This window comes from Dermacentor andersoni, chromosome 3 (genome assembly GCF_023375885.2).
Source record: "Dermacentor andersoni chromosome 3, qqDerAnde1_hic_scaffold, whole genome shotgun sequence".
NCBI classification, from domain to species: domain Eukaryota; kingdom Metazoa; phylum Arthropoda; class Arachnida; order Ixodida; family Ixodidae; genus Dermacentor; species Dermacentor andersoni.
The window spans coordinates 155,816,599-155,824,593 of record NC_092816.1 but is presented as its reverse complement, the minus strand read 5'-3'; the positions used below and the strand labels follow the sequence as shown (position 1 = coordinate 155,824,593).

The 7,995-nt window shown below is 41.2% G+C and overlaps 1 long non-coding RNA gene across 1 annotated transcript; it reads left to right on the top strand.

The window, feature by feature from the left end:
- On the top strand, positions 1–7,698 carry LOC126524584 (uncharacterized). The gene is made up of 4 exons (XR_007598012.3): positions 1–150; positions 1,670–1,705; positions 4,333–4,537; positions 7,230–7,698. It is a non-coding gene; the product is annotated as an uncharacterized lncRNA (long non-coding RNA).
- Positions 7,699–7,995: the final 297 nt, after the last annotated feature.

The window sequence follows — 7,995 nt, the reverse complement described above, 5'->3', positions numbered from 1 at the left end:
ACGCCGTTAGCTTGACAGTTTCCTGCGTTTTCTGTGTTCTTTGTGTGCTTCGCTGTGACATCTTTGGAATATTCCTGCGTGTTGCTCGCTTTTTATGGACTTGTTGCCTCGAAGATCGCCATGATCGCCTCCGACTCAGCGACATCAAGGGTGAGTGAGTGTTTCGAATTCCCCTTGTTCGTCCATTGCGACGCGGTGAACGGAAGCGGGGAAATGATTTCAGCGCTTGTGCGTGTCTTCCGCGCGCGTCTTTTCTAGTTTTCATTCCTAGTACTATCCTTCCGTTGCGAGAATGGGTTGTACAGCACTAGATTTGTGGTAGATAACGTGGAGTTTTGTCCTGGTTTAACTTTACACTCCGCTTGTGGTGACGTAAGGCAGCTATGTGGTGCCACCTAAAACAGGGCATGTTGTACGCCATGATTTCTGATACGGTGTTCGAGCACCGATTGAGTTAGCTTTATTAATGAGCGCAAAACAATGCGACGTGAAACCATCCGATCTGTACTGTAATCGAAGATATTTCGTTTGCGCCACGCTAGTACAAGGCGTGTGAGCGAGCTTTCAGCAAAAGGGGGGGGGGGGGGGTGCGGTGGGATTGGCGAAAGTGTATTCTGTTGCGCTGTTCCCTTCAGGATCGAGTGACTCCGCGGTGCTTCAAGGCCACTATCTGACACGCCGTGCGGCCGATGTTCGCGCGATCGGAAAACACAGAGGAGGCTGTCGCGCAATAATAATAAAGAATTTCAAGGGTGTACATGCGATACGCGAGATACAATAGGGTTGATGCCACAGAGTGCTGCGAAATCATCGACTTATACGCCTTGCCAACCGCGTGCGTTTTGTTTTCCCCCAGGTCGCGCGCATTCAACTTTATTTTTTCATCTCCGTTCGTCGCCATCGAGTGCTTCGCCCAAACGGCTTCGCGTAGGCGCTCTTTGCATTCACGGAAAGGCAGATTTCATGGCACTCCAGGTCCTACAACATTCAAAATAATGTAATTTCGTGAAATTGCAGCTTTTCGCACTTCAGTAACTGATTTAACAATAGTTTCAAAATCAGTAAAGGAACGAGATGCCTGGCATATCTGCGTTGTCGTCCCACTGTGTTTCGAGGCGGCATGTATACGTTATCGGCAACATAAACATCAATAATTAGCATTGTTTCTTGTGACTATAGAAGTAGCTAGTTATGTCGAAAAGCAATTTTTGCTTTGAATCAGAGCACTATAGAGTGAACAGATTGAAAGGGGAGCGCATCGTTGTGAACTAAATCACGACGCTTTGCCACAAGCTTGGAATAATGCTTTGTCGAAAGAGCAGTTCTGTGAAATTCTTTCTTTGAGAGTAAGCAAAACTTCAGTAGCATCAGGTAGACGGGGAGTAAAAGAATGTAACACTGGTTTTATATGAAGGAGCTGCCTTTAATATGTGGCCATAACAGTTAAGTAGATGCGTGGAAATAATGGTTAAAGTAACTAGAGGAATGTGAAATAAATTTTTTGACAAGCTCACACTGCCATTGGCAAGAGCGGCCACACTTTAGTGTATTCAATGACTAGTCATTTGTATCCGTCCATTTATGTCAGCCTAATGGTCCATGTAGCTCTTTTGATTGTCGCTTTTGCTGCATCGTGGCTTCACGTTTTAATAGTGACATCTTTTTTCAGATTCAAAATGAGCTGGGAGAGGCCCCAGCTGGAACGGTATAAGTGAATTCTTTGGCCATCCATTCTGTAGCGTCACGATGATCAAATACAGTGATACCGTGAAAATGTATTGCAGGATGCAGAAAAAACAACAACATTGCTGATGCAACTGCAACGCATTTGCTCCAGTGATCAATTGGTGCAGAGTGCCTTCATTAGGAGACATGGTGCCTTTAAGCACTCAGCTTAAAGACTTTGCAACTGCACCGGGACTGGGAGTGAATTTCATTGTCACTTGTGAACATATTAAACGCGGAATGTGCCGTTTTCAGTGTATATGCCTGATATGAGAGGGGCGTTCAGAAACTTAGTGTGGACATTAGTGCACACTAAGTTTCTGAACGCCCCTCTAACTAACTAGAGTGCACATCTTTCTAGTTTTACCAGAACGAAGGTATTATGACCTACGTCATACAGCAGTGCACAGCTAGAGGTATCAAACCAGAACAGCAGCACCCTTTGAGAAAGTTGGCTGAAGAACGAGCAGCGATCGGGGCTTTCTGCATTTCAAGGGCCAAATTCCAAAAAGATTGATGCCGAGCTGGACGGTGTGAAGTGCCGGTCACCACATGCTGTAGCCAGCATGGCATTTTTAATCTCCTTGGCATTATGTCTCGTTAAGATACAGAAATTGCATCACTGCTCATAAAGAAATTGGAAATTGGGAGGTTGAGGGGAAGTGGAAGGGCTCCCCTCTGGAGCAGCCAGTGCATGCCCTTTGCTATACTGATAATCCTACCTTAATGAGAACCAGTGATGCATGTTAACCTATTACGCAGCCAAGTGCATTCCTTGTTTTGTATTAAGGGGACACTAATGACACCTTAAATGAATTTAAAATAAAGCATCGTCTTAAATAACTACTTCTGTAACTTTCTTGGTAGTTGTTTGATTATTAGAGAAAATAAAGCTCAAAGTTCAATTTTCTGAGTATCGCCCCAAAATCTTTGTGCTGACACCTCATTGTCACATCATGGATTCCAAGTATTTTTTCAAACTTGGGCTGTATTGGTTCTGTAAAAGTTCCTGACGCTTTTTATTTTGGGTTTTTGGAATACGATGAAGAACATCTTTATTTGTAAAAAAAATTGCTACACCTCAACAGACATCATCAAAATCCATGACGTCACAGCAAGCGGGTGTGGTAACTTCAAGGCAGCACTGCCACCAATCTTTCCTCTTGCTGCTTTTACAGTTTACTCAGCCTCTTGTCACGGTATGAGTGAATCTCTTGAATTGTAGGAAGGTCATGTACAGATACACCTAAAATAATTTTTCTCTTTAGTGCTTTCATGCCGTAGTTGCTTAGGGGTGTTGGCACAGCTCCGCTAAGCACGAGGTCACAGGATCAAACAGCCGCATTTTGATGGAGGTGAAATACAAAACTGCCCAGGTACCTTGCAGCCTGATTTGGTAAAAATTAGTCCAGAGTTTAATAATACGCCAGAATTTAATTAATTTAATTTTGCTTTAGTGCACCTTTAAGCTGTAGAATTCATGATGTTTGCAAAAACTCATGCTCAAAGTATTCTCCATAAAGATTAAATAAAGAGTAGATATAAGTGTCTATTTATATTTTGAATTGTGGTGATACATGATGACTATTAGAACGGTGGTACGAGACAGAATTGTAATACAATGTATGACGGCACGATGATGCACATCGAGGAAATGACCGAGTTTCCCTAGAGGTCCCTGACGTGGACATCAACTGACTGTCCACAAACTTCTGAGTTCACTCCGTGATCTTGTGCAGCCTGTGCTTTGCGAGTCGATTAATTTAATTGAGGTGGTGGTTGGCACATACTGTCCTTGCAGCTTATGTACATTTCATACAGTGGAGTGGAATCTCGCATATTACTTCTGCAGCACAGCAAGCTAACGTGACGTGTAGTGGTAATCTTAGTAATGATCGACAATCATGTCCCTCTTTGAGCTCCTAATGCTGCTTGCCAACACAAGCAGCAGCAGTTGCCCAAGATAGCGGGAAGGAGATTCATTGAAAAGTGGCATATGCCCAGGGTCGCATACCCAGTCACCCAAGCTGTTCCAACGGTTGATTTTGAACTCTTCCCTTAACATAGCAGCCCAATCTCCCCTTAGACCATGGACTACCTATTGACACAATTGGATGGGAAAATAGAGACAAACACCTGAAAATATGAAGTATCCTAAAAATGGTAATCACAATAAATAGTACTAGATGTGCATTAGCGCAAGCTCTTGGGCCAGTTGGTGCGTGATGAACTTGAAAAAGGGGGGTACCAGCAAAACAAAGGACGCGCACACACGTAAAAGGCGTTAGACAGGGACGGACGCTGGTCCGTCCCAACGTCCGTCCGTGTCTAATGCCGTTTCCTTGTGTGCGTGTCATTTGTGTTTCGCTGGTACTCCCCTTGTTCAAGTACTATATGTTTGGATACTTTGGCTTATTATTCTTGTTTGTGCTGGATTGTTTTTCTGAAACATGTGGCGTCCAGACAGCATAAGAAGCTTGTAAGAAGTCAAGTTTAGCAATCTAGATTTGCAACAGGTACTTTTGTAATTTATTTGCAGTAGGGCTGTTGTGTGAATGTGCTTGAAATGCTTAAAACTGTTTTGCTAACATTTACTTAAACATGCAGGTTCACATAGGTTGAAGGAGTGCACATTGAGAAGGTTATCCTGGCACAGTTTACCATGGCCTGCCATGGTAGACCAGGAAAGTTTGCAAGGGCCTTGCTTCACCATGTGTTCACAGAGGAGGAGCTCATGGGCCATTTGGGCTTTGGAAATAACACCAAGGGGCAAAAAAGGCTCTTGACCCCACCAGGGTCAGTGCTGTTATAGGCAAGTACCATATATCCTGTCTGGTTGCATTTTTACATTCACATCTTTTTCTAAAATTATGAACTTGCCATTGGCATAACAAACGACTTTCAAGTAGCCCATGTGTGCAATTGTATGCGACAATAGCCTACTATTTGGATTGACTGTTCGTACGATCTTAAGTGCGTAATGCCGCCATACTCAAATGCTTCTAAAATTTAAAAGCTGCCTTCACTGCTGAAAGTTTTTAGAGGCTCCACCACATAAAATGAGCTGCATTTGCGCATTAGCAGTGTTACTTGGCTGTCATTGCAAGGAATAGTTGTCTGTGAAGCACGCTCCAAATCTATTGGCATGGAGGACATGTTAGCCTGAAAAGTTATTCTAATACGCGAATTGCGGAGAAGGTATGCTCTAGTGTGGTTACTGCTCAGCTCGAGCAGGAGCATGTTCACCAAATTGCAGAAGGTAAAACAGCTCTCCAGGTTCTGAGATGTGAAACAGTAGTTTCACCAATTTTAACAGACCACATTGAATTAAGGTTGCTCCTATATTGAAGGAGGTCCATGTGATGCCAGACAGCAGCCTTTTAGCAGAGGGAACCTGAGTGGTGTGGCAATTTTCTTTTGGTTGTTTCAATCAAAGAAACAACAGGGACAGAGTTGCAAGCATTGCTGTCAACAGTACTACGTTTAGTGGGCGCTTACTCATTCTAAGCACTTAACCTATGACTCGTATTTATTAACGCACACTTTATCACTTTGTATTCTAAGATATGAAAAAAATATTTATGTGTATTCTAAGATATGAAAAAAATATTTATGTGGCTTTTCCCCATATACTTCAATAAATTGAGAATAGGCTCTTGGGGCCTAATGTATAAAGCTTCTTACAGACCATCGGACATGTCCACTACTCCCATTCTGAAATTGTTAGAATTGATTCCTGCTTCCTTACTTCACCTACCTGTTAACAGGGTTATTATGAACCATTGCCAAGTAGATTATGGGCTTAAATTAATCAAAAAGATGAATGGGCTTTTCTGTCACTCTTGTTTAGCCCGTTGAGGATCACATTTTGGGGAGAAATATGCCTCTCTAATTTAGGAGTTATGTATTTTTTGTGGTGTGCAAATGCTCAAAACTTTCGAATTGAATAGTGTCCTATTCAATTTAGTCTTTGAATGGTCACTATTTGTAAATGCGAGTATTCTAATATTTCGAAACACCAATAAAACATGAAATTTGAGCCAAAGTACGGTAAATTCTCGCCTCCAATAACATAGTGTAGACATAAAACGTAACAACTTCTAATAGCAGACCAGGCTACGTTACTTCAGTAGCTGTACTTTAGAGGCTGTACAGCAATCATTTATGCTTACTGAAGAGTCCTGTGCATGTGACGAAACTTTCTGCTGCTCCATTTGTGCTTTTAATAAACAGCTTTTCATAACATAACAATGACAGAAACTTGCTAACTTTAATAATACTAGGATGTGAGCCTCATCTTACATTAATTGTGATATCAGCTGTTCATTATTCAGAAACTATCCATTATTTGATTTGCTTCTAGCATTATTCGGTTCAGCCTCAAAAATCACTTTTCGCGCACCCTTAATATTTTTATTGCAGATTTAAGTTCTTCAGAGTGACATTCCGAGAAAATAAACTGGTAAATAATATTTTTAAATAACAATAAAGTGGCAATACCATTTCAGTATTTGCAGTTTTACATGTTACATAAAGCAACATAATTTTTTTGTGTAATGAAACTTACAAAAAACTTGTGGCAACACTCCCAAATTACTGCAATGACAGACACCAAGGAGCTAGGTGAAAAATCAGTTTTGGAGAAACCCAAGGAGCGACAGCACTATAAGAATATTTTCTAGAAGTCTCAGAAGGTTGCAGCACCTCCAGTGGGATGCTAGGCAACACTTTGTTCTGAAAAGGCAAATTTTTTTCAGAACGTTCCATCACAGCCACAGATGTACGGCAGTGAACCCTAAAAGGGTTAAAGAAGTCAGCCCTATCGCATATGGCTCTTAAAAGACGGCATTTCTTCGTCTCTGTCACATTCTGCATGTGTCATGCTAAGCAGCTTGGTGCACTACACGGAATCCTCATTAGAACAGTAATTGAGTCGTCGAGGCAGAAAACATACTTCACTATAAGCAGTGTCTTCTTTAATGTAGAAAGTCTTAAGTCATTGTAAGGCGAGAAGTACATTCCGATTGCATGTGAACTCAGGAAACCTAACATCAAATGAAGCTACACTCAGTTGTAGTGACATGACAGTATCGTATTTGGAGCATGGAAAAGCACAGTGAAGTGCAGCAAATTTTAATTATGAAAGTTACAAGAAATAATTTTAGTTGTCAGTTCAGGTTTATTTATGAACGACATGAATTTGTTTCACCATTTCGTTTCTCAGCAAGCAAAGCTCACATCTTTGACATTGAGGATATTCATAAAGTTATTTTGCTACAGTGTTTTGTTCCTCGTTGCCCTTTCCTGCATTTGACACTTAGTGGAGTCCTGTGCCGCACTGAATAAATTTAAATGGTCATGCTGTAAAGCTGTACCCGTGGAAAGTTGGACTAAAGCAACACAAATACATAAATCAATTTCGTTATAACGAGGGCAGATTGCATGCCATTCTTTTGCATTTGAAGGTGCTTTTTAAAACTTGTTCTGGCTTCTTGTTTTTACAGGCTTCACGTGTCGCAAATTGCCTGGTACCAACATGCCCTATGTAAAGAACTGTGGCCTCGCTTCTCGCATGGGACCAATAACCTCTCAAGAGCCCAAGTTGGACAGCTCAAACCAAAACACAAGTGTTGTGCTTTTGTAACTCTCGACATTTTTATGTTCTGTGTTAGTCTCCTGAAGGGCCCAATTTGGATTTCTCAAATGAGCTTACAAATGTTGTGCCTTTCTATGCCTTCACATTTTTATGTTAATTTTATTTATGTTAATTATGCTAGTCTCCTGAGAGGTCCACATTGGATTGCTCAATCCAGAATACAAGTGCTGTGCTTTGTTATAGTTCACTACATTTTTATGTTAGTTTTTGGTATGGTTCTAGTAAGGAAAGTGTTTCCTTATTAGTATATTTTTTAAGTATCTTAAGCCATTTCATGCCAAACCACCCAATTTTGTCAAGAACTGTTCCATTATGGCAAACCATATCAAGTTTGCTTGATTTTGAGTAGGTACAATGAGAAAATTTGCTTTCGTACATACACTTGAGTCGTTCTAGGGCAACCAACCAACGTTCTTTTGACCATCACAGATATAGTTGAAGCTCCAAACTCTTGCTCCCCATTTATTTTCCTTCGCAAAAATTTTTTTGAACTTTGGCAAAAATTTATTGTTCTTGCCCAGCTAAGCTAGAAGGCACTGATACACGTTTCTTCTGAAAGGGAAATTGTATGATCCAAATATTCAGATGGTGTTCATGTCAAGAGACTGAAGTGG